Source organism: Sciurus vulgaris, assembly GCF_902686455.1.
Source record: "Sciurus vulgaris genome assembly, chromosome: 4".
NCBI classification, from domain to species: Eukaryota; Metazoa; Chordata; class Mammalia; order Rodentia; family Sciuridae; genus Sciurus; species Sciurus vulgaris.
Genome location: NC_136464.1, coordinates 159,946,726 through 159,970,374, shown reverse-complemented (window position 1 = coordinate 159,970,374; position 23,649 = coordinate 159,946,726). Strand labels below are relative to the sequence as shown.

General features: G+C 38.6%; 1 long non-coding RNA gene across 1 annotated transcript in view; it reads right to left on the bottom strand.

Annotated features, from left to right (window-relative positions):
• The window catches only part of LOC306660407, a 40,647-nt gene extending 17,532 nt beyond the window's left edge, over positions 1–23,115 (bottom strand). Inside the window, exon 1 of the long non-coding RNA XR_013763620.1 lies at positions 9,943–23,115. This is a non-coding gene — a long non-coding RNA (uncharacterized lncRNA). The remainder of the gene's footprint in view (positions 1–9,942) is intronic.
• Between the last annotated feature and the right edge of the window lie 534 nt (positions 23,116–23,649).

Here is a 23,649-nt window from a genome sequence, read left to right as displayed (position 1 = left end):
ACACATATGCACAGGTTTTTTGGTGCACGTGGTGGCGTACACTGGTAACTCCAGCTACTCGGGAGATTTAGGCAGGAGAACCTCAAGTTGGAGGCCAGCTGGGCAACTGAGCCAGACCCTGCCTCAAAATTAAAAAATAAAAAGGGCCAGCAATGTAGCTCAGTGGTAGAGCACCCCTGGGTCCACTCCCAGTGCCAGGGTGGGGATGTGGCGGCAGCAACGTGGGAAGAGGCGGTGGAGAGTCTCTGCTCAGTGAGCAAGGGACACAGCTGCTGACGTCAGTGTGCACGTCTGTTCTCTAGCGTGGCACTGCTTCAGGACAGCGACTTCACAAGTGCTTCTGCGGAATTTGATGATTCTCCTTCCCTTATACCCACATCCAGTCTGTCAGCACATCCTATCAACTCTACCTCCCAAATATATCTTAAATCTGACCGTTTCCCACCATCTCTACTGCTTCGACTTCAGTCTGAGCTCTCTGTCACATGGACTCCTACAGAAGCTTCACAGTGGATCTTCCTTTCCACGTAGCATCTAGATTGAGCTAAGCAGAAAGCTAATTATGTCCCTCCAATTAACCCCTTCAATGAATTCTTACTTAGAAAAAAACCAAATCTGATGTCCTTACCCTAAATAAGGCTCAAGTCTTATCCCAACAAGGCTCAAATAATCTTATTCCTACATGCTCTGTGACCCTTACCTACCATTTGTGCCTAGATCCCTCCCTACTCCAGCCACGACAAACACAGTCCTGCATCAGATGTTCACACTAGTTCTTTTCTCTGCCTTGAACCTCCTTCACCTATTATTCCATCTCAACTAGGAGGCCAGTGCAAAGAGGCTTTTCTTGGCTACCAGTCGCTCTCTACTACATGACTCCCTTTTATTTTCTTCATAGTACTTTTCAGTACACAGAAATCACCTTAGTAAGCGCTTGTTGTCTTCCACCAGCTGGCTCCTAAAATTTAAGCATTCCTTGAAGGCATGGCCTATTTCACTCCTGCATCAGACTAAAATAGTGCCCGGAACATAGCAGGTACTGAAGAAAATCTATGGACTAGCTGTGATATTTCATCTATATATTTTCATTTTATCAACAAAACATATATGCTTTGAAATTTAATGAAGTTTTGATGTTTTACAGGTATTTTCCAATTATAAAAAACTTAGCTGGGCATGGTGGCACACACCTATAATCTTAGCAACTCAAGAAAGCTGAAGCAGGAGGACCACAAACTCTGCAACTTAGCAAGACCCTGTCTCAAAATTAGAAATAAAAAGGGTTGGGGATGTAGTTCAGTGGTAAAATGCCCCTGGGTTTCACTCCTAGCACCAAAAATAAATAAATAAATATACCATTTTTGTCAACTGTAAGTATTATACTGGAAAATGTTTAAGTAACTGAATAGTTTCTAAAAGTGCTTCCAATGAATACATGTTTCTCTAGCAACATGTATTTATCAGTAGACAGATAACAGAAAACACTTTCATGAATAAAAAGCAATGCTGCAACTTTAAATCCAATATAAAGAAAAGCATACAGATGATACCGTGGGAACTTCTACAGTACAAATATTTCCTTTAACATCACAAAGCACCAGCATCTAGCTGGACACAGTGGTGCACATCTGTCATCCCAGCTACTTGGGAGGCTGAGAAAGGAGGATCACAACTTCCAGGTCAGCCTAGGCAACTTAGTGAGACCCTGTCTCAAAATTAAAAAATTAAAAGGGGCTCAATGGTAAAGCATCCCTGGGTTCAATTCTCAGCATCACAAAAATCAATCACTCAATCACAATACAGGTTGAAGACTGCCTGTTCAGTCATTCCCACATGAGTAACTAGTACGTAAACCTGCTCCATTCAATCCCTGCCCAAGGAAGAAAACTGTCCAGTGACCTGTCTCCAACCCTCTGCCCATTCTCTCCTCTTGACAGCAAAACCTCTCAAGATAGTTTGTTTCCTTATGATCCACTCACCTCTGCCCACTCCAATCTGACGTCAGTTCTCAGTAGCTCTCCACTAAAGCTGCTTTTATGAAGGCCATCAGTGACGTCTGTGTTGCCAAATCCAGTGGACATTTCCTGTCCTCATCTTACCTGCTCTCGCAGAAGCATTAGCTAATAATTCCCTCCTTGAAACACTTTCCGATACTCAATTCTGCTATTTTCCTCCTTCCTCCTTGCTAGTTCTTCTATTGGCTTCCCTTTCTCTACTGACTACAAAAATGGTTTTCGTTTTGTTTTGTTTTGGTGCCGGGATTGAATCTAGGGGCACTTAACCACTAAGTCGGCTCTTTTTATTTTTTTATTTTGCGACAGGGTTTTGCTAAATTGTGAGGACCTCACCAATTTGCTGAAACTGGTCTTGAACTTGTGATCCTCCTGCTTCAGCCTCCAGAGTTGCTGGGATTACAGGCATGCTGGTCACCATGCCTGCATGATTTTAAATATTAAGAGTGTTAACAAGGACTGAAATCTAGTCACTTTTTCTTTGCCATACTGCTACTTAACCAGAATGTAACTTCTCTACTTTGTTGAAACTATGGCTTCCCTCTGTGCCCTTTTAGGATTTTTTGTAAAAACAATAAGCCAAATCAATATTGGTGTCAAAGGAATATTAATCTTCTAACAGTATAAACATAGTATGCAATAAGAGATTTTTCCCATCTTATAATAAAATATAATTTTATTATATTGCAATAAAATTTTTAGCTAGTCCATTGCTGTGTGAATAACTAAATTTCTCAGACTCCCTTTCAAGGAAGAGTAGTTGCTGTTTTTTTGGGATGACATCCTGGTCTTGGATCATGACCCTGTCTCGTGTGGTCAAAGCCACTATATTTAGGGTTTTCTGCCACCCAGAAAAAGAACCGAACTGACTCTTTTCTAAGCAGTCACAGTATCTACCTTCTGTGGTCCATGTTGATAGCTCTCTTCCATATGGATGTCACATAAACCTAACAGCAACCTTAGAGTGAATACACCTTCCCCACTGGACAAAGAGAAACAATCGCTCAGACAGACAGAAGAACATGATCGAGGTCATCATCCAGTCCTCAGGGTAGAAGGGATGTTACAACTATCTTCAACCACACTGTTCATCCTCAGGCACTGGCCACAACTCTGGTCACTTTCTAGTTCACAATGATTGAAAGATAATAGCATAGGAAAACAGCTGATACCAAATTTCCATAATTCTGTCGTACTATTACCTTATGCCTTTGCTAATGCTGTCCCTACAGTCTGTGCCCTGGCCCTTCCCCACATTAACACCCTCCTGGAACTGGGATGGATGGCGTGTGCTTTCTGTGTATTCTGGGAGTCCAATACATACCTCCAGAAATGCTTGGGCAGTGGCTTTAGCCTAGTAATTAAAAGCACTAATTTTGGAGTCAAAAGATTTGGTTTTGACGTCTGTTCTACCACTTATGGATTGACAGGTTTTAGGGAAAGTTAAATTTTCTAAACCTCAGCTTCTTTATCTATAAAATAGGGATAATATTCTCAGAATTTTGAGGATTAAATGAGATCATGAAAAATTTAGTATTTTCCTGTAACACTATATTTAATCTATGAATAGTAGCCACTATATGAAGCAGTGGTTAACTACACATTTTACTATCCAAGTTAGAATTTTAAATTTTAAATATCAAGCTTTCTAAATTTCTTATCTATGAGACTGATGGGGGTCCTTAAAATTTATATGAATTCACTAATAAGATTCTAGTGATTTATTAAATAACAGATTCATATCTAACAGAATATTCTTTGGAATATGGGTAAATCTTTTATATCTTCTAATATAGTTCATTACAGTGCTAAACACTAAGGTATGAAGTTCATATACTACAGAACAGCCAAGAAGATTAACTACTTATTCTTGTAGGGCTGTTGCAAAGTCAATTTTTACATCACTCTGTCATTATCAATGACAACATGATAGAATTTTCTTTTATCTTGAAAAGGAGAGTCTGGAAAAATACTAAGAGAGATATTTCTGAGGCATAAACTGATAATGAGGGACCAATTGAGTGCCCAGTTCAACACTCTTTCTAGAAGCTCAGTAAGTGACAACTAATCTCTCAAAATGAAGACAATGAGAAAATAAGTGGCTATTCTGCAAACCATGCAAAATAAGTAAATTAATGGAGAACAGCATTTATGGGGAAAAAAATCCTACTAAAATTACCATCATATGCTGTCATGCAGGTCTGTCCCTCTATCATTGTAAATATTCTTTAATGAACAGATATTCATTAAAGATTGATCGTACTCAGCAATGGCAAATACAGAGGAAATACGGAGTAGAATATCTATTCTTACAATAATATCAACACAAATTAGATGACAGAAAATAAGAGGTCAGGTAATGTTAAAAATATTACACAGCAATACAGAAAGACAATATATAATTACATACACATTCAAAGATAATATTTATAAATTACAAAGTATAGAAAAGTTAGATTCTGAAAACTAAAATAATCAGGAAAAGTTTAATGAAGGAAAGAGTTGAGATTTGGGTTAGATTCTTTTGTTTTTCTTTATAGTGCTGGAAATTGAGCACATGGCCTGGACATGCTAGGCAAGTACTCAACAACTAAGCTGCACCCCCAGCCCCGGGGTTGGATCTTGAAGGGCAGGTAGATAGAACATGCACAAACAGGGGAAAGAAGTTGTCAATCAGGGATCTGACATGAAAACTAGAGACAGGAATGGGTACAGCACATTAGTGAGATAGTAAAAGTGTATATCTCTGTAGTATTAAAAATGATGGGAAGTTGTATGGTTAAAATATTTGACATTTAACAGAGCCAGGACATTAGCGGTCTTGAAGTAAGGCAAAAGGGTACACTGATAACATAGGGAATCGATTTAAAAAACCCAATTAGATAAAGGAGTAACAGATTTGTAAACCTGTCATAGAAGATGGATTAAAACAGAGAGATCACAGATTCAGGGAAGATGGTAGAGGCTGTATGGAGTTGTAAGGGCTGGGATTAAGATGGTGGCCACAGATATCCAAGAGTAAATGTCAAGTTCACAGTTGGATTCATGGCTGATCATATCAGCTATGAAGTACCGGTATAAGAAAATACTCTGGTTTGGTGCAGTGGAGCACGTATGTAATCCCAGGAGGTTGAGACAGGAATGGTAAGTTCAAGGCCAGCCTGGGCAATTTAGCGAGACCTTGTCTAAGAGTAACATAAAAGGGCGGAGGTGGGGGACGGTAGTACTGTGATAGAGGACCCTTGGATTCAAATCACGTACAAAATAATCAAAATCACCATCACCATCACCATCATCATGTATTACAAATGGAGTTTCTCTAGTACCTCCAGATTTCTTGAGAATCTCTCTTTTCATGAAACTTGAAAGAACTGAGAAGGCTATCCAGATGCTTCTTAGTTTAATAAAAATTCCTTATAAATAAGAAGAAAAAAAATAGGACATATGACTCCGAAAATCTGTGCTTTTCCCTTCTTTGCTGCAGTTTTATCTCTTGTAACAATAACATTTACTGTTCGCTTCCTATTATTTTTATATGACTTATAATCAGTAAGTCAAATGTCTGGTTTATACTTCCAACACATGAGGAAACAAAACCTCAGCAAGACTCAGGCTGACAAAGATGGCCAGGATCCAAAATGAGATGTTAACTTCTAGGTCTGTCCTATTTCCACTCTATTTAGAGTGAAGTGAATGGACTGAAGTATTTAGAGGGTGACATAAAAGTGTACAGTCCAGAAGGGAAGACAGCAAGTTTGAGGCCAGCCTCAGGGACTTATCAAGACCCTGAGTAACTCAGTGAGACCCTGTTTCAAAATAAAAAATAAAAACTTAAATGGAGGAATCTAATCCAGAGGTTGGGAATGTATAGGATTGGCTGGAACTGTTTCTTGCATTCAAAGACACCTGATACAAGTCTTGAGAATAAGTTAACTTAAATAGGTAAGAGAGAAAGGTGTGGCGGGCAGAGAGTGGAGACAGAACCAAAGGCTCTAAGGGAACACTATCCAGGAGAACTCTATGATTATGGAAATGCTGACATCTGCACTCTCCTATAAGATAGCTACTAGTCACACGAGGCTACTGAATACCTGAAATGTGGCTAGTACAGGTGAGGGACTGAATTCCAAATTTAATTTTAGGGGCCGGACGGGTGGCTCAGTGGTAGAGTGCTTTGTGTGCACAGGCAAAGTTTTAGTTCAATACCTAGCACTAAAACAAAAAATATCAGAAGATTAATTTGAATGAATTTACACTTAAAATGGCCACATGCAGGTAATGGCTATCACACTGCCCATGCAACTCTAAGGTGTGAAAGTTAGGTGTAAGCAAGCAAATGACAAGTTGTTCAATGTTAGAGGATGAAGTTCAAGGCTGATATGGTCTGAACGTCTGTGCCTCACCCCCCTAAATTCACATGTTGAAATTCTAATAGTGTTAGATGTGAGAGGCCTTGGACTGGCCCTTATAGAGGTCTCACCCTGAGGACACAAGAAGGTTGCATCTTGGAAGCAGAGAGTAAGCCCTCACCTGACACACTTTATCTGCTATTGTTTTTTCCTTGTTTTCTGGTTGTGTTTTGACCTTAAGACTTCCCAGCCTCCAGAACTGTGAGCAATAAATTCCTGTTGTTTATAAATTGCTCAGTGTTTTGCTATAGCAGCTTGAATGGACTGACACAAAGGTGGGGCAAGATAGCAGGCTGGCAAGGGAGGCAGAAGCCTTCTCACAAAGAAACCTGTTTAAGGTGGATTCATGAAAATTTCAATATCCAGCTTGACACAAAAAATAAACAACTATAATTTTATATACTACAGGAACTTCAAACTCCTTGTATTCTGCTAAGTTTTATGCAAATCAACAAGCATTTTCAAAATGAGCCAGGCAAGATGGCATATGCCTGTAATCCTGGCAATTTGGGAAGTTTGAGGCAGGAGGACAGTAAGTTTGAGGCCAGTCTCAGAGACTTATCAAGACCCTAAGTAACTTAATGAAACCCTGTTTCAAAATAAAAAATAAAAAGGACTGGGGATGTCCTCAGTGGTAAAGTGCCCCTGGGTTCCACCCCAGAACCAAACAATTAAAGAAGGAACTTCTGAGCAACATATATTCATTTATAATCAGATTCAGAGCTTGCTTACACTTTCCAACAATGTCCTATTGTGGGCAGCCCAACTACAGTAGTTTGAAAGATTTATTATATTGTATGCTATATTTAACTGCAGTTATTTCTAATTTTTTGTTGTTGTTGTTGTTGCTGGGGATTGAACCCCAAGGGTGCTTTACCACTGAGCCACAACCCGTCCTTTCTGCTTTTTTTTTTTAAGACAAGAGTCTCACCAAGTTGCTGAGGCTGGCCTTAAACTTAGTGATTGTCCTGTTTCAGCCTCACAAATTGCTGAGATAGCACAGAATTTAGAAAACTATTACATCTTCTTTATTTTTTTTTGAATGACAGGAAAATTATCAATTTTCCTGGATAATACAATCTTTAAAAACATCTTCGATAAAATACAACCATACCCATTCATCTACATTATATGAAAAATGAAAATTATCTTCAGTGGTACTCTTATTAGAAATTATCTGATCTTCAGCACATTAGTATTTTATTTACAGGCTTAAGTTATGTATTTTTGGCAGCCCACGTACAATGACATTTCTCAACAAACTCAGATGCACAAAGTGGCTAAGAAGGCATTAGTCCTGGGATGAAATGAATGCCTGAGATCTTGTCACAAGGAGTCAGGAGTAATGCCTTGTCTTACAGACTTAAACACACTCTCCATCCTAAAATATTTACCCATTCGCCCATGATACTGTTGGGAAAAATGCATAAACAAACAGACACATAATTGAAAATTCAGTGCTGTTATTTAAAGAAGTGAGTCCCTGGGGCAGATCATATAGTACAAAACTGCAACTATTCAAAAATTCAAGCATTAAGAGAAATAATCTATCTTGTCTCAGTCTCTGAAAAGGATTTCTTGTGCTATCCAATGTGGGTTAGTCATTCTTAATGCACCAGAATAGGTAAAAATGCTAAGTGCCTCACAGGAGCAATAGGGATTGCCCGCTGAGGGCAGTAAGGGGCACCTATGCATTCCCCCTTTGGCACAGTTACAGACCATCCCCACCGGGAGCTCTTCCTGTCCTCTGTGGCATGCAGAGTCTGTGTTATATTCTCCTTTGTATTCCCAGGGTCCACCCCAGTGTCTGGCAGATAATAAGAATTTAATAATGTTTGTTGAATAAATTTAGTGGAAGTTGGAAGAAAATTCTTTGTTTCTATAAAAAGATACCATTGGTTTTCTAGGAAGCAGAGTTCAGGATGAAGCAAAATAAAACTGCCTAAGATCACTTCAGGACCAAGAGATATCTTGATTTTTTTAATTTTTTAATTAATTAATTGTGGTACTGGGGATTAAACTCATGGGTGCTTTACCTCTGAGTCATATCCCCATCTCTTTAGTTTTTTATTTTCAGACAGGTTCTTGCTAGGTTGCTGAGGCTGGCCTCAAACTTGGTGATTATACTGCTTCAACCTCCCGAGCCGATGGTATTGGAGGTGAGTGCCACCATGCCCAGCTTTTGATTTCTAAGATCCACGAACCAACCGTATATACAGTAACTTCAAAGACTGAAAATGATCTTACTCTAAATATTTTGTAAACAAACACACTATTTCTAAAGAGAGATTTATAAAGTCACAAATAACAGTTTGGTGGGTATTGTTTTTATTACCAGACATTAATATTCATACATGCCACCCTAGGTTGGCCATATAAGTCTCAGTCTGGATAGGTTTTCCACATATGGGTTAGCATTAAGTTGAATAAATTATTGTCCCTAACTAAGAGACGTTCTAAATGCAAGTCTCATCACAGTCACAGAATTAGAATCATAGAAAGCTAGTGTTATATGAGATTTTTAAAAATCTCATCCCTTCCTTTAATGAAACAAGAATTTAGGCTTGAGAAAATTATGTGATAAAGGTCAAAACTAGTGAGTTGAGTCTAGAACCTGTATCAGGGCTTTACTATCACCTGTGGGTGAGCTACTGCCCATAAATACTGTTAAAAGATACAGATCAGATCCAGGCCCATATGTGGTCTCTATGACTTCAGCAACCACTACCTGGTCTATGCTATACTGTATATGGAAGTTTAGATTCTCTCTAGCAAATAGCAGATCTTGGTTAAATTCCTTTCTGAACTGAACATATAAAGTTGATTCATGATGATGCACTTAGCCCTGTAATGGCAATGATGGATTCTGATTCATCGTCTTATTCCTCCATGATTAATGAAAGGCCCATAAAAGACACTGGCACGATGTTAACTAATATAAACAAGTACTACCCTTCATTTGAACCTCACTACACTGCAGTTGTGTATTATGGTGTAAACTGTGTAGGAGACTATTTTGAATTCTTTTCACTGTTAGGTGAAACATAACTTATACCAGCCCAGTCGTGCTTCCAACGTCATAGTAGTCCCTTTCTCACAATTATCATCCCATAGTCCAGAAGTCAGAAATTTTTTCCACTTCTCCTTCTTTACCCTTCATCAAGAAGGGAGCATGCACGTGCAACTTACTTCATCAATGTCACACCCTCAGAAACACTGCTCCATGGTCCATTCTAACAGACACATGCCCCCAAAGGACGATGTTTTCTCATCACGAATTATTTACATCTAGAGATTTAAATAATTGAGTGCTTTTTCATAACCACCACATACTGCAGATCCAACAATGGCAAGGCTAAGTACACAGAAATAGAGCAACAGTCAGAGACTGAAAGTTCTTTTTTTGTGTGTGTGGCAGGGGTAAATGGGGATTGAACTCAGGGGCACTTGACCACTGAGCTACACCCCCAGCCCTATTTTTATTTTATTTAGAGTCAGGGTCTTACAGACTTGTTTAGCACCTTGCTGTTGCTGAGGCTGGGTTCAAACTTGCCATTCTGCTGCCTTAGCCTCCAAACCGCTGGGATTACAAGCATGTGCTATCACACCCAACCATTGACAGCTACCACTGTTGTTTTTCCTTTTCTTTTTCTAAATTGGGCCACTGTTGTTTTCTCACTAAAGCAGATGTTTTATGCAAAGTGAATAACACAGTACCTACCAAAAACAGGTGCCCCCTCTCTCCCAGTCCTAGGGATGAAGCCCAGGGCTTCATACATGCCAGGTAAGTGATCTAACACTGAGCTACCTCAGTCTCCTACTTGTATTTTTTTTGGGGGGGTGGGTACTGGAGATTGAACTCAGGGGCGCTTGACCACTGAGCAACATCCCCAGTCCCCCTTTTTTGTCGTTTTTGCTCTTGAGACAGGATCTCCCCAAGTTGCTTAGGTACTAAGTTGCTGAGGCTGGTCTTGAGCTTGTGATCCTTCTGCCTCAGCCTTCCAAGCCACTGTGATTATAGGCATGTGTCACCATGTCCAGTCCCTATTTGTATTTTTTTATGAAGCTACAAAAACAACATAAGAAGAGCATGGTGAAACATGCCTGTGATCCTAGCAACTCAGGAGGCTGAGGCAAGAAGATCATGAGTTAAAAGCCAGCCTTAGCAACTGAGTGAGGCCCTAGGTACCTTAGTGAGACCCTGTCTCAAAATAAAAAATAAAAAGGGCTGGGGATGTGTCTTAGTGGTTAAACTCCCCTAGGTTCAATCCCAGTACCAAAACCAAAAACGAAACACACAACACACACAATTTTCCTGTTGCTTAAGAAAAATGATGAAAGCTTGTTAAAAATTCAGGGAGGGAAGGTAAGAGAGTCAGCTATAGGAATGCATGTATGCTGGAATGGGACAGAGTGATATAGGGTAGGGATGAAGAAAAAGAAGTGGAAAGAAGCATTTTACAGCCTTGGTGGCAAAAAAAAAAAAAGTAAGGCTGAGAAGTCTTTTCCTTTTTTTTTTTTTTTTTTTTTTTTAATATAGATAGACACAATATGTTTCTTTTACTTGTTTATGTGGTGCTGAGGATCCAACCCAGTTCCTCACATGTGCTAGGCAAGCACTCTACCACTGAGCCACAACCCCAGCCCTAGAGAAGTCTTTTCTAATAGGGTCTATTTTAAATGCCATGGTGTATAACTTCATTTAATTACATTATGAAAACAAGCTTCCCAATTTGCTTTTTTATAATAAAATTTTTTGAAAAAGTAACAATATTAAACTTCATGTGTAAAGGTGGAGAATGGCTCCAGTATGGATTTGCTAGGGCTGCAATAAAAATACCTACAACGTCAGATATTTATTTTTTTCATGATTCTGGAGACTAGAAGTCTTAAGATTTAAGTCTAATATCTGGTCTGCAGATGGGTGCCTCCTTATAATGTTCTCACATGTTACCCCTATGCCTATTTTGGGTGTCTCACTCTGTATCCAAATTTCTTCTTTTTGTGAAGGATACTAGTCATATTGGATTAGGGCCCGCCCTAAAGACCTCACTTTAACCTAATCATCTCTTTAACACCCTATGTCCAAATACAGTTACATTCCAGGTATAGAGAATTATGGCTTCAACATATGAACTTTTTTTTTGGCCGTGTTTGGGGAGGTGGGGACAGTTCAGCTCATAAGAGGCCCAAGTCTTAATGTGTCAGCACTGTAGTTCGGATTTATAGTAGAGTAACTGCATTTATGCTAATCTAAATGTCACACATCCAAATGAAATAATGTAGCATGATGATCTGAATTTATTAAAAGACATGTCTTTTTTCCCTACAGAAACCCCAATCTATAAATTATAGACAAAATGTGGTATTACTTGATAACTTGCCAGAGCAGACCACAAGGAGCACCACTGAAAGATCCCTTTCCTAATCACAGCTTCCTCACTGGCTTGCCACAAAACCTAAAATTCTTCAGTCCTATTCCTTCTCTGGCACTTTATTTCCTCTGAAAATATGAGTAAATCTCTGCAAGAGTAAAATATTAAGAGATCATCAACCATGAACACCTTAGGGTAGAACAGCTCAGATCACAGTCTTAAAATAACCAATTCTGTCAGAATGGAATTTTCTTTATAACTGCTCAGTTATTGGAATGTTAATCACTGTCTCCTTTAATAATAATTCAGTCTAGGCCACTTAAGTTTTGTTTAAGAAAATGAGACAAGTAACATATATAAAAAGCATTTCCTTGTCTAATGAAGAAACCTGAGAAGGGTAAAAAGCAGCAGTTGACATTAACATTTTTGAGTACCTGCTAGGTATCCAACATTCGGCTAGGCATTCCAGAAATCATTTCATTCAATCCTAAAAATAATTCTGTGGAGTGGTATTAACTTCCATTTTACAGATGAGGAAACAGTTTAGATAAATCAACATCCCAGAGCCTGTTGATAGGAAAGGAATGCCTGAAACTATCTGGCTCTGTGGCTTGCCTGTCAGTAGCCAAACTGATAATCAGGTCCCAAATTTTTATGGCATTGTTGTGAAATTTAAAGGAGTTAATGTGTAATCATAATAGTGTGGTAGAATGCAACAGAACTGATGTGTGGCTTCTGAGACTAGGCCTTACTAGGCCTTGCAGCTTTTACTTTTGCCCTATTAGAACACTGTGCTGCCAAGTTAAAACCCCGAGGAGAGACTATGAGTGAAGAGAGAACACCAGCAGAAAAGGAGCTGGCTGACACTCTGTACCACAGCTTCAGACATGTCACTGAAGCCACCTTAGACTCTGTGGCCCTAGGCCAGCTGCCAACTGATTACAGCTATGTGAGCAGGCCAAACTGAGACCAGGAGAACAACTAACCAGTGACCTATAGGACCACAACCAATAATGTTTTAAGTCATAATTTGGGGTTTGTTGCCCTACAACAGATAACTATTGCACAGTTAGCAAAAATCCTGTTCATTTACAATCCCAAATTAAAAGTACACGAATGAGACAAAAAATTTCATAGTCCTCATTTTATAATTTTTCCTCCAAAGATCTCCAAGTTTGAAAAACTGATTTTTCTGAAGCATAAAAATTAACAGCACCTCAAAACTTATAAACAGCGTAATCAGTCCGCTTCATTTGTCTGATGTAATCACCACCTTGATAACCCCTGAGGAAGAACAATTATCTTAAAACAGACTAAAGTAATGGGAAGAGTCCTAAAGTACAGGTGACCAAATGACACACCTTCATTTGTTTTAGAGAAACACACATCAATATTCTCCCATCTTCTAACTCATTTTCCCTTATTTTTCTCTGTCGCATTAGGGAGTTTTTCTAGTCTACCACACTAAACATTAAGGCTTTCCTTCCAATTCTGATATACTAATGTTCTCTCATTTCTGTTTATTTCCCGATTACTCCCAAATCTGTATTTACCATCTAGATGTCTCTCTTGGGGTCAAGTCCTGTTTCTCTATCCACCTGACCAAAGAATCTCCTTCTGGGGGTATTGCAAAGTTAGTTCAAAATCAAACCTATCATTTGCTCCACTCCTTCTCTTGTGACTGTTAATACTCTTCCTTTCTCTGCTCCCAGCTAAGACTTACTAAAGCGTCATTTCCTCTGGGAGACCATTACAAAATCTCTGAGACTGGGTTAGGTGCTAAGTCTTTCTTGACATTCTGATGGAGTCAGGTGCCCTTTAAGTAACGTGTCACTGACTACACATCATTACAATTGTTAATTCCCACCTTACCATCCACTCAACAAACAATGTGTAAAGTAGCGATAGAAGACTCGGTGGAGAAAAATAAAGCAGGGGAATGGATGCAGCCACATAGTAAAAGGGGTACCCTTTTCAATTTGCACAAAGTAAAAAAGCTGCTCTCTGGTGAGTGGGAGAGTGTGTTTGAGAGAGATGGTAGAGAAGGGATCTGTAGGCTGTTACAGACTGGTCCTAATGAGATGGTACGCCACAGGAAGGTTCTGAACAAAGAAATGGTATGATTTGTTTTATAAGACACACTGGTTGCTAGATGGAAAATAAAGTGAGGAAAAAGCAGGCAGAACAAGGATGTTACTATAATTCAGTGGTCCTCAGCTGGGGGCAATTTTGCCTCACAGACAACATTTTGACAATGGCTAGTTGACATTTCTGGTTGTCACAATTGTGGGGATGGGTTGTTATGTGTGCCTAGTGGGTGAAGGCAAAGGATGGCACTAACACACTTCAAGGCACACTGCACAGGACAGCCTCTTTCCCCAACATTACTGGCCCCAAATTTCAACAGTGCCAAGGTTTTCTCTGCTATAACCTGTGATGGGGTGCGGTTTTGATTAAAATACTAGTGGGGACAGTTGCAGAATTGCTTGGCTTCTGGGTTTATTTTAGAAGTAGGGCTGACTACATTTGCTGAGGGGTGCAGAGTGAGGTACAAGGGAAAAAGAGGAACTGAAGCTGACCTAAGATTTATTGCCTGAGCAATCAGAAAAATGAAGTTCATCATACTGAGATGAGGAATAAGGTGGGAGTAGCAAGCAGGAAGAAGATGCTTTGTTTGGGGATGAGCAGATGAGATTGATGGGACTCAAGTGTTCTCTTTTGGATGCACTGAATTGAAATGCATACTTGCCATCTAGTGAGTTTATTAGGTAGGCAGATGAACACATGAGTCCCAAGATCAGGGTAGAGGATGATGCTAGAGATATTAACTTGGAAGTTTCAGCATCTATACAGTATTTAAAGCTGTAAGACAAAATTATTTAGGCAACAAAAACTGAGAAGCCATCTCAGCCCTGAGGTATACCACTGTTCAAAGAGGAGGAACCCGTAAAGGATACTAAAGGGAAGTCAAGGAGGAGGAGGAGGACTGAGAATACTTGAGAATGATGAATGGTACCTACTGCTGCTCTGAGGTCAGGGAAAATGAGGACTAAAATGACCACCAGATTGGCTACATGACAGTCAATGCTGATGTGGAAATGAGCACTCTGCTGGGAAGGCAGGAATGAAGGCCCCAACTGGCCTGGATTCAAGAGAATGGAGAGGAAGGTAGAGGCAATAGCTATAAACAGTGATATACCTTTTTTTTTTTTTCGGTGGAACTGGGGTTTTAACACAGAGGAACTCTACCACTGAGCTATATTCCCAGCCCTTTCTAATTTTACTTATGAGATAGGGTCTTATTACAATGCTGTGGGGCCTCAAACTTGCCACCCTCCTGCCTCAGCCTCCAAAGCTGCTGGTCTTACAGGCATGCACCACCACACCTGGCTAACAATCATCCACTTTTCTGAGACCTTCTCTTATATGTAAAACTTAAAAGAAAAGGAATTCATTACTTTTTCTCCCAACTTCTCATTTTTCATATTTGAACATATAGAAGAGTTGAAAGAACAGTTTGATGACTACCCTTACATATCTACCATAGATCCAACGTTTAACAGTGCATCATATTTATTTTACCTACATGTGCTTGTGTATATATTTAAACTATTTGTAGATAACTTCACCTCTAAATAAACTATAGATATACCTCCTAAACGTTAAGTCCATTCTTCTACAAAAAGTCACATTATCACACCTAGGAAAGTTAAAAATATATTCTTCATTATATTCTACAGCTGGGTGTATCTAAATTTTCCCAGCATATGTTCTAAATCCAGGATCCACAAAGTTCATGCACTGCATTTGTCATGTTTCTTTGGTCTCTTAATGCTACTGACTTGCGGAAAAGTCATGTCTATAGAACTATAGAACCAATTTGATTCTTGTCGTACCATTTAACTTGTTCTATTCTGGGAGATTTTGAGGGTAATAAATATATTTACTACTTCTGGCATGATATTCTGAAATTACTATTTCCCAACTTCCCTATATCTTTCTGCCCTTTCATTTTCAGGAAATCCTCAATTTATTTCAAAAGTTTTTTTTTTTTTTTTTTTGTTTTTTTTTTTTAATTTAACTTCCACCTATTAGCTCTGAAGACTCAACTGAGCTACTTTTGGGGTTCATATACTCCGTATTCAGAAAAAATGTACTAACACCTCTCATTTACCATAAGAATTCAGAGGAGATCTCATCTTAAAGCTAATCAGTACCCAAGGCAAACATCGTTTTATTGATTAATCACGACAAATTACATTTAGAAAGTAAAATGAATTTCCTGAAATTTCTTCCCTGATTAGTAAAATAGTGCCTCCTAATACTTGAGGGTGAAGCTGCTGTCAACTGCGCCTGCATGACTGGAAATTATGACATCCAAACAAGTTCCGCGTCTGCGCTTCCACGTGGTGAACAGCTTACCTGAAAAACCTATCCAGCTAAGAACTGGGCTTCTGTTACTGGTCTCATGTGTAAATTCTTTATGCAACTTAAAATGCAAATGAAATCAACAATGCTTACGGTGAGGGTTCCAAAGAACATTTAGGCATTTTCAGTTTATCTTAAAACACCTTCTGCCTTAATCTTCAAATTATTACCTGTTCCACTGTTGAAAAGCTATAAAAACAGAGGGCAAATGAATTACATACTTTTAATTCAATGAACATTTCAAGTTCCCTCTAACACTGCAATTATTTTTGCTATCATATGAAACCTAAAATCATTTACCATAGTAAATGAAAGTAAATTATATTTTTAATCTTTTTTTTTCTTTTTGGTCCTGGAGATTGACCTGAGGAGTATGTAACCACTGAGTCACATCCCCATCCTTTTTTAAAAAATTTTTATTTTGCGACCGGGGTCTCACTAAGTTGCTGAACTTCTGTTCTCAAACTTACTATCCTCCTGCCTCAGACTCCTAAGTCGCTGGGATGACAGAAATGCACCACTATGCCCAGCTAAAGGAAGGCATTTCTTTTCAAACTCAAGTATTTTGTGCCCCCATAAAATGTGCAGTAAATCTGGGGTATAAAGCAAAGCACCTGAAAGGTTATATAAGAATTAAAAAATGTAAACTACAATGGGCTCATGATTATTAACAGGTGAGAAATTGTTATTATTAGTAGAAAATTTGATGATCAGGCCCCATGCCATGTTCATAGAATCATGATGGGACTCACACAATAACAATTGAACAAGTTCCCAATGTACTGCCAAACCATATCCATCTAAAAACCCAGGCATGCAGGGCAAGTACAACTTTGGAAGGAAAGGCTGCTAGAATACAGCAAACAGAAGTTAAAGTAAACTTTAAAGGACATGCAAGATTTAGGTGAGGAGAAACCAACATTTTTTGTGAAGGCTTATTAACTGCCAGACACTGTAGTATGTATTACTTCATTTAAGAGAATTTCATTCATATATGGAAAACTGAGCTCACAAGATGATAAATAATTATCCTGAGGTCATAACAACAGAAGTTAGATTAGAAGATATTTTCATTTTATAGATGAAAATAAGCTTCAGGAAAGTTAAATATGTTGTCTGGAGAAACAAAATTTGACAGTGGCAGAACCAGAATTAATAAGTGGCCAAGTTGAAATCAGGTCTCTGAATCTATAGCTTATACTTTTTTAAAGAGTGGGAGAAGGTCTATATTGCTTAGGAAAACACAGAAGTAGGAAAGCAAGAGTAAACTAAAAAAGAAATAGAATTAGACCACCAAAACTCAGTCCACATTTTTACTTGTGATGTGATTAAAGAATCATACAGTAAATACCATCAGGGGTTTCACTCTAAAACATGAGTCTGTTTTCACCATTTCACAGTTTTATTAGTTTACAAAAAAATTATTAGCCCCCAAATAGCAGTAAGAATACAATAAATCCAAACATTAGACTGAACCATGACTTAGCTACTATTTGAGAACTGCCAACCAAGTCAGTCACACTGATTTTATGGCTAGCCTCAATTTATAAGCATAAAGTTTAAGGCTGGAGTTATTTGTTTATTTACTGGTGGTACTGGGGATTGAATCCAGGGCCTTGTGCATGCTAAGCAAGCACTCCAGCACTGAGCTACATCCCCAAATCCTCAGCCCTTATTAATTAATATTTTTGTAGTACCGGGGATTGAACCCAGCGGTGCTCTACCACTGAGTTACATCTCCAGCCCTTTTTATTTTGAGACAGGATCTTGCTAAGCTGCCCAAATTAGCATCAAACTCGCAACCCTCTTGCCTCAGCCTCCCAAGTAGCCAGGAATACAGGCATGTACCAGTGTGCCCAGCTAAGTCCAGTGGCCTCTGTAACTGAGATTTTAAAAGAATGCATATTTTACAGTCAATATGACTATTTCAATAATTTTTTAAATAGTGAAGTTAAACATTCATTCACTTCTCTTCTCTTCATGAGTCAGTTCCATTTGTCTATAGTCAAGACCAAAGAAAAAATTCAACTCTTAAGGTCCTACCTATAATTAATTTTTTCTTTATTGCTCCTATAGAATATTGCTTTGCAACCCCAGCACTTAAATTTCATTCTGCTTTGTGTATGATAGTCACCTGTTTACAAATGTTTCTACCTCTCTAGAGACAAGGACCATGCATATTCACCTTTATATTCTCCCTGTATTTAATACAGTGCCTTGCATATTCAAGGGAAGCTTGTTGACAAATTTAATGTTTTCCTCAATCACATATATACTGAAACTAATAAGTACAAAAATATAGGGAAAGTATGCTATTGAAAATATTCCATCTTATGCGGCCAGAGCTGTGGCTCATTGTTGGACTGCTTGTTTAACATGCACAAGGCTCTGGTTTTAATCCCCAGCACCACCAAAAAATAAATAAATAAATAAAGGACAATATTTCATTTTAAAAGTAGGTTTGGTCTGCCTTTTTAATTGGCAATTGGAAGCCACCAAGATCATCATTTAAGTCCACACTATGTATGCATCAGGCACTATATGAATAAAACAGATGTAGTCCATGTCCTCACAGAACCTTGTACAGAGAAAGTAAATATATATGTATTTATTACACATTCATGCCATGAAGAAAACAACAGCAAGTGGTAATAAAACATTAGACTGGGTGTAAAGGACAGAAGGTTTCTTGGACAGGGTGGACAGCTTGATACAAGACATTGAAATTGAGATCAAAAGGTTCAAAAGAGCCAGTTATATAGAAAAGGAAGAGCACTGTCAACAGGGAGGTAAGGCCCTGAGCAGGGGTCATGTGATGCAATATCATTACTTTTCAATTCTTTTGCTGTTGTTTCTATTATCACTTCTCTTTTGGTTGTTTCTGTTCTTATTTTCTTGGTGATCTCGTTTTAAATTTCCTGGCTAAATTAAATGATGGCATGAACTCTGGGGAATTTGTGACTACCCATTTCCAAATAATCCTGAATTTCTTCCAGTCCTTATGACTGATAAATTCATTTTGAAGTGACAACTATGTTCCAATTAGAAGTGTTTTCTCTACATAAGCTTAATCTTTTGATTTGGAGGTTTCCTGATTGCTAATCAGCATGTTGTGTGATTACTTAAAAAAGTACTTACAGAATGTTATTTTGTCACTGGAAAAATGTACTGCTGCTTTCTGAACTCTAGGTTAGTCTAGGGTCTAAGAGAAAAACGTACCTAAAGCAGTCCCAAGCCACTGAGTGTTCTCAGATCTACTGCTGGAGCTACACACTTAATTATGAGGGTGGGTGATATATTGGAAAAAGTCTTAGATTAGAAATGACAGGATTTAGGCTTTAGTCCCAGGTTTGCCACTGTGTTGTATAAATTTGGATAAACTGTTTACTTCTTTTAGGATCTTTTCTTATTGGTAAAATGAGAATGCACAGAAGTTGTATCATAGACAAATTTATGTTTGGCCAAAATGTATAAGAAAAAGTAAGTTTAGAAGTCAGTCTGTTTTCATATGTTTCTTGTTGTAAATCTTGCTGTGCCACACGATTTTAATGTTTAAAGATTTATGTTTGTCCCTAAACACAAACCACCTATTTCCTCTAGATCTTAAATAAACGTGACTCCATCTCTCTCGTCTTACTTCAGGTTATTTATTTATTTTTGTGGTGCTGGGGATCAAACTTAGGGGTCTTGTGCTTTAGAACCAAATAGGGTATTGACTCCATCATCTCACCACAGCATAGGGGGTACATCTGTGCCACTTTAAGGGCACAGATATACTCACATAGGTGGAAAAAAATAAATGTACAATGTTATTCACTGCACAATACTTTTAATAAAGATTAAAAAGAAAAACCTATATCCAAAAGGCGAGAGAACTGATGAAATTATGAAAAAGCTCAATGGAATGTTATGCAGCTATAAAAAGAACACCTTGCTAAATAATAGAGAACAATTTCTAAGATAAGTGAAAAAAGGTGGTACAGGAACAGCATGCATTGTTTATTCCATTTATGTTAAAAATGGGAAAAATAAAACATACACCAATAGTACTTATTTGCTTGCATATGCAAAAATTAAAAAAAAATATATAAAAGAAACTATTAGCCTTTGTTGTTTCCTAGGTAGAGAACTGGGTAACTGAGGTACAGGTGTGATAGGAAGACCTTGCACTGCATATCCTTCGGAATTTTGAACCATGTGAATGTATAACCAACCTAAAACAAAACAACATATTTAGAGTAGTAAGATAGCATTTTATGGTGAAATGGGATTGTGGCCTTAGTGGGAAACACTTTTTAAAAAGTAGGTGGTAATCCCAAGAGTAAATATCTGCAGGTATAATGGTGGAACTATAAAAAGACCTTTCTAGGCTGTCCATCTATTCCAGACTTCTCATTTTATAGAAAATCAGGCCTTCAGAATTAAGTGATTTGTGTAAGGTCATATAGAAACTCTGGGAATAGAAATCAGATATTAAAGTACCTACTGTAAGACTTATCATACTGTCTTTTCATTTTGTGCGGGCAAATCAGAATCAAGTAAATTTGGGCTACATTATAAGTTGTCATGTTCTATCTAAATTTTTCAGTACAAAGTATAAAATAACCTTAAACCCCGGGACTAATAATTTCTTGTGTGGATCACTAAATGGCCATACTTACAATTTGTGCCTATCTCTATAATTGCACTTATAGAGCATAATAAATGCATTTTCCCATCTACTAATAAATCAATTCATCGAGGGCAAGTACTAAAATGTCTCAAGTTTTTAAAAATAAAATGCCTTGCACAACTTTACTGTCAAGCAGTAAGTTCACAATTCCTAAACTTAAATGCAAGTTAGTATTTCAGAGTAAGAATTTCTGCCTGGTAGCACAGTGGCACATACCTGTAATCCCAGGGACTCAGGAAGCTAAGGCAGAGGCAGGAGGATTGCAAGTCTGAGGCCAACCTCAGCAATTTAGCAAAATCCTGTCTCAAAAATAAAAAAGGATGGAGATGTAGCTCAATGCGAAAGAGCCCTGACTGTGATTCCCCAACACTAGGGGTGGGGGGATCCAAAAAGAATTCCTTGGAATTAAAAATGTTGCAAGGTACACAAACCATTATATAACACTCCATAAAATAGTGGCCAAGAACAGCACCCCATACTCAAAACTACTAGTATTATTTTAGAAACACACATGGAATTAAAATGATATATAATTCTCATTAGTGCAGGTCATCTTTTGCTACCAAATGAATTGTTTCTAAACTTAAAAAGCTTTTCATTTTTCAGGCTTTCAGAATATTAGATTTACATACGGGATTACAGACTGAACTTGCAGGGTGCTACTAGAAAGTATGAATATTTGTCTACATCTTTTTCATGAAACCACACAAGGAATCAGAGCAAGAAGCTTTTATATTCCAGATGTGAGATTAAAAAACAGTTTATTAATTAAGGAGCCAATCTATTAAGAGCTGACATCATGAGAGAAATGAGAGAAAAAAAGGAAATCCTAATTGTATGGCATTGTACTACCGCAGCTGTTCATTAGTTATTAAGAAATAATAAAAACAAGTTTCCTTGTATTTACGGTGAGTTTATAAATGGAAATAAGGAAGTGTAATTTCTGTTCCATGCTGCTGACAAGGGGATGAAAGCAATGAGCTTTAAGCCACTGGAAGGTAACCACACTCCAACCAGAGCATTCCAAATACACTGGTTAATAAATAAACAGAAATGCATAAATTCTGTCAATTTGGGGCCATTACTCTCTAATATAAATATAAGAAGAGTTTTCTAGAGAACTCCTCCTAGTCACCTATATCAGAATTTCTTCAAGACTTCCCTATCTTTACAAGAAGAAAAGCTCTGAAATCAAAACACAGCAAACAACTAAAATCCTTTTACTCCACAATTCAAGCCCCACCTCCATTTTATTCCTGTCACTATTAACATTTTTTTTTTCCTGGTAAAAAAAAAAAGGTCAAAATTGCACTAAAAGAATAAAAATCAACTTTGTAAACGTTCGATTTTTTTTTATGACTTAGTTTGGTGATGTTGCATTGCAATCTCAAATTTCTGACTACATTTGAACCTCAGTCAATTGTTTTATTCAAGTTAACATTCTGCAAGTGTTTATTAAAAATAGTGTATTTCTTTCTAAAAATGGATATGGAAATGGAGAGCAAGAAAAAATTCTATTAGTTTTGGCTATTAATTCAGGAGAAAATTTTTCAAATTTTCATCATTATTCAAAATAAAACCTAACAACTTAGATCTTACAACGAATGCACCAGCACATTAATAATCTAGTACAACTACCAAAAAAAAAAAAAAAGTAGTAAATAAAAACGAACCAGCCTATTTTATCTGGAGGAAAAACACCACAATTCTTTGTTGCATTTCTTGGCCATTTACATTCAGAAGTACCAAAAACTAAAATCTTTTTTTCGTAATTAATTTCCTCCTACACCTGACTTGTTTCCTTCCTATCGCCCTATCAAAGATATCAGCATCATTCCAGAATATAATAATTTACTTTGAACACTTAAAGAAACCCACAGTCCAAAATGTCAAACAACGATTACTATGTAAAGAAATGGTCAGAAACTACAAATTGTTATCCTAGGACACAGACGCAATCGACCCCAAAGTACTTCTGGATAGGCTGCCCTGGAGATTTAGAATGCAGACTCAAGAAACAGCAGACGCGGTCACGACGTCCCCTGAACCACATGACCTCCCTACGAAAGCAGTCTTACAACTTATCAACTCAATGAGAACTCCCCCTTCTCTGAAGTTAAAACAAGACAGGGCAGCTGAAATTAGTGCAGCAGGGACAGGTCGGCTGCTAAGGAGTCAGAACGGGTCGTGGAGAGCCAAGTGCCTGGGCTTTCGCTACTCCCCTTACCGTTAGAAGATCTGGGAGGGAGGAAAGAAGAAACACCCCAGAGTCCTGGTAGCAAAGCCCCTGGCCTCGAAGGTGGGGTTTAGGGAGAAGGGAGGGGCAGCTCCGTGTGTGGTGACCCTTTGTGAACACGCACTGTGGCAGCTCGGCTCTCACCGAGGCTTAGGGAGCGGACTATGGGTGCCCGGAGCGGCCCAGTCGTGGAGACCAAGGCACCAAGGAGACTCGCCAGCCGGGAGACTCCATGGCGGACCTTCCCTCTGCTGCGCCACCCCCTCGGGTCACTCGGGGGCCCCCAAGGCGGCCGCCCCCGGCTCGTACGGCCCAGGCAGAGCGCAAAGAGACGCTCGCCGTTCTCTTTCCTCAGCAGCGTAATCCCTCCGCAGCGGGGCCGCGCACTAGTTTTAATCACGCTCCACCCCCTGGCCGTCGGCGTCACCTCCGCCACTCGAGTGCTTTCCAGCAGTTTCCAGAAACATCGCCTCCCCGAACCCAGCCACTCACACTCGGCGGGCTGGGAAGCCACCCG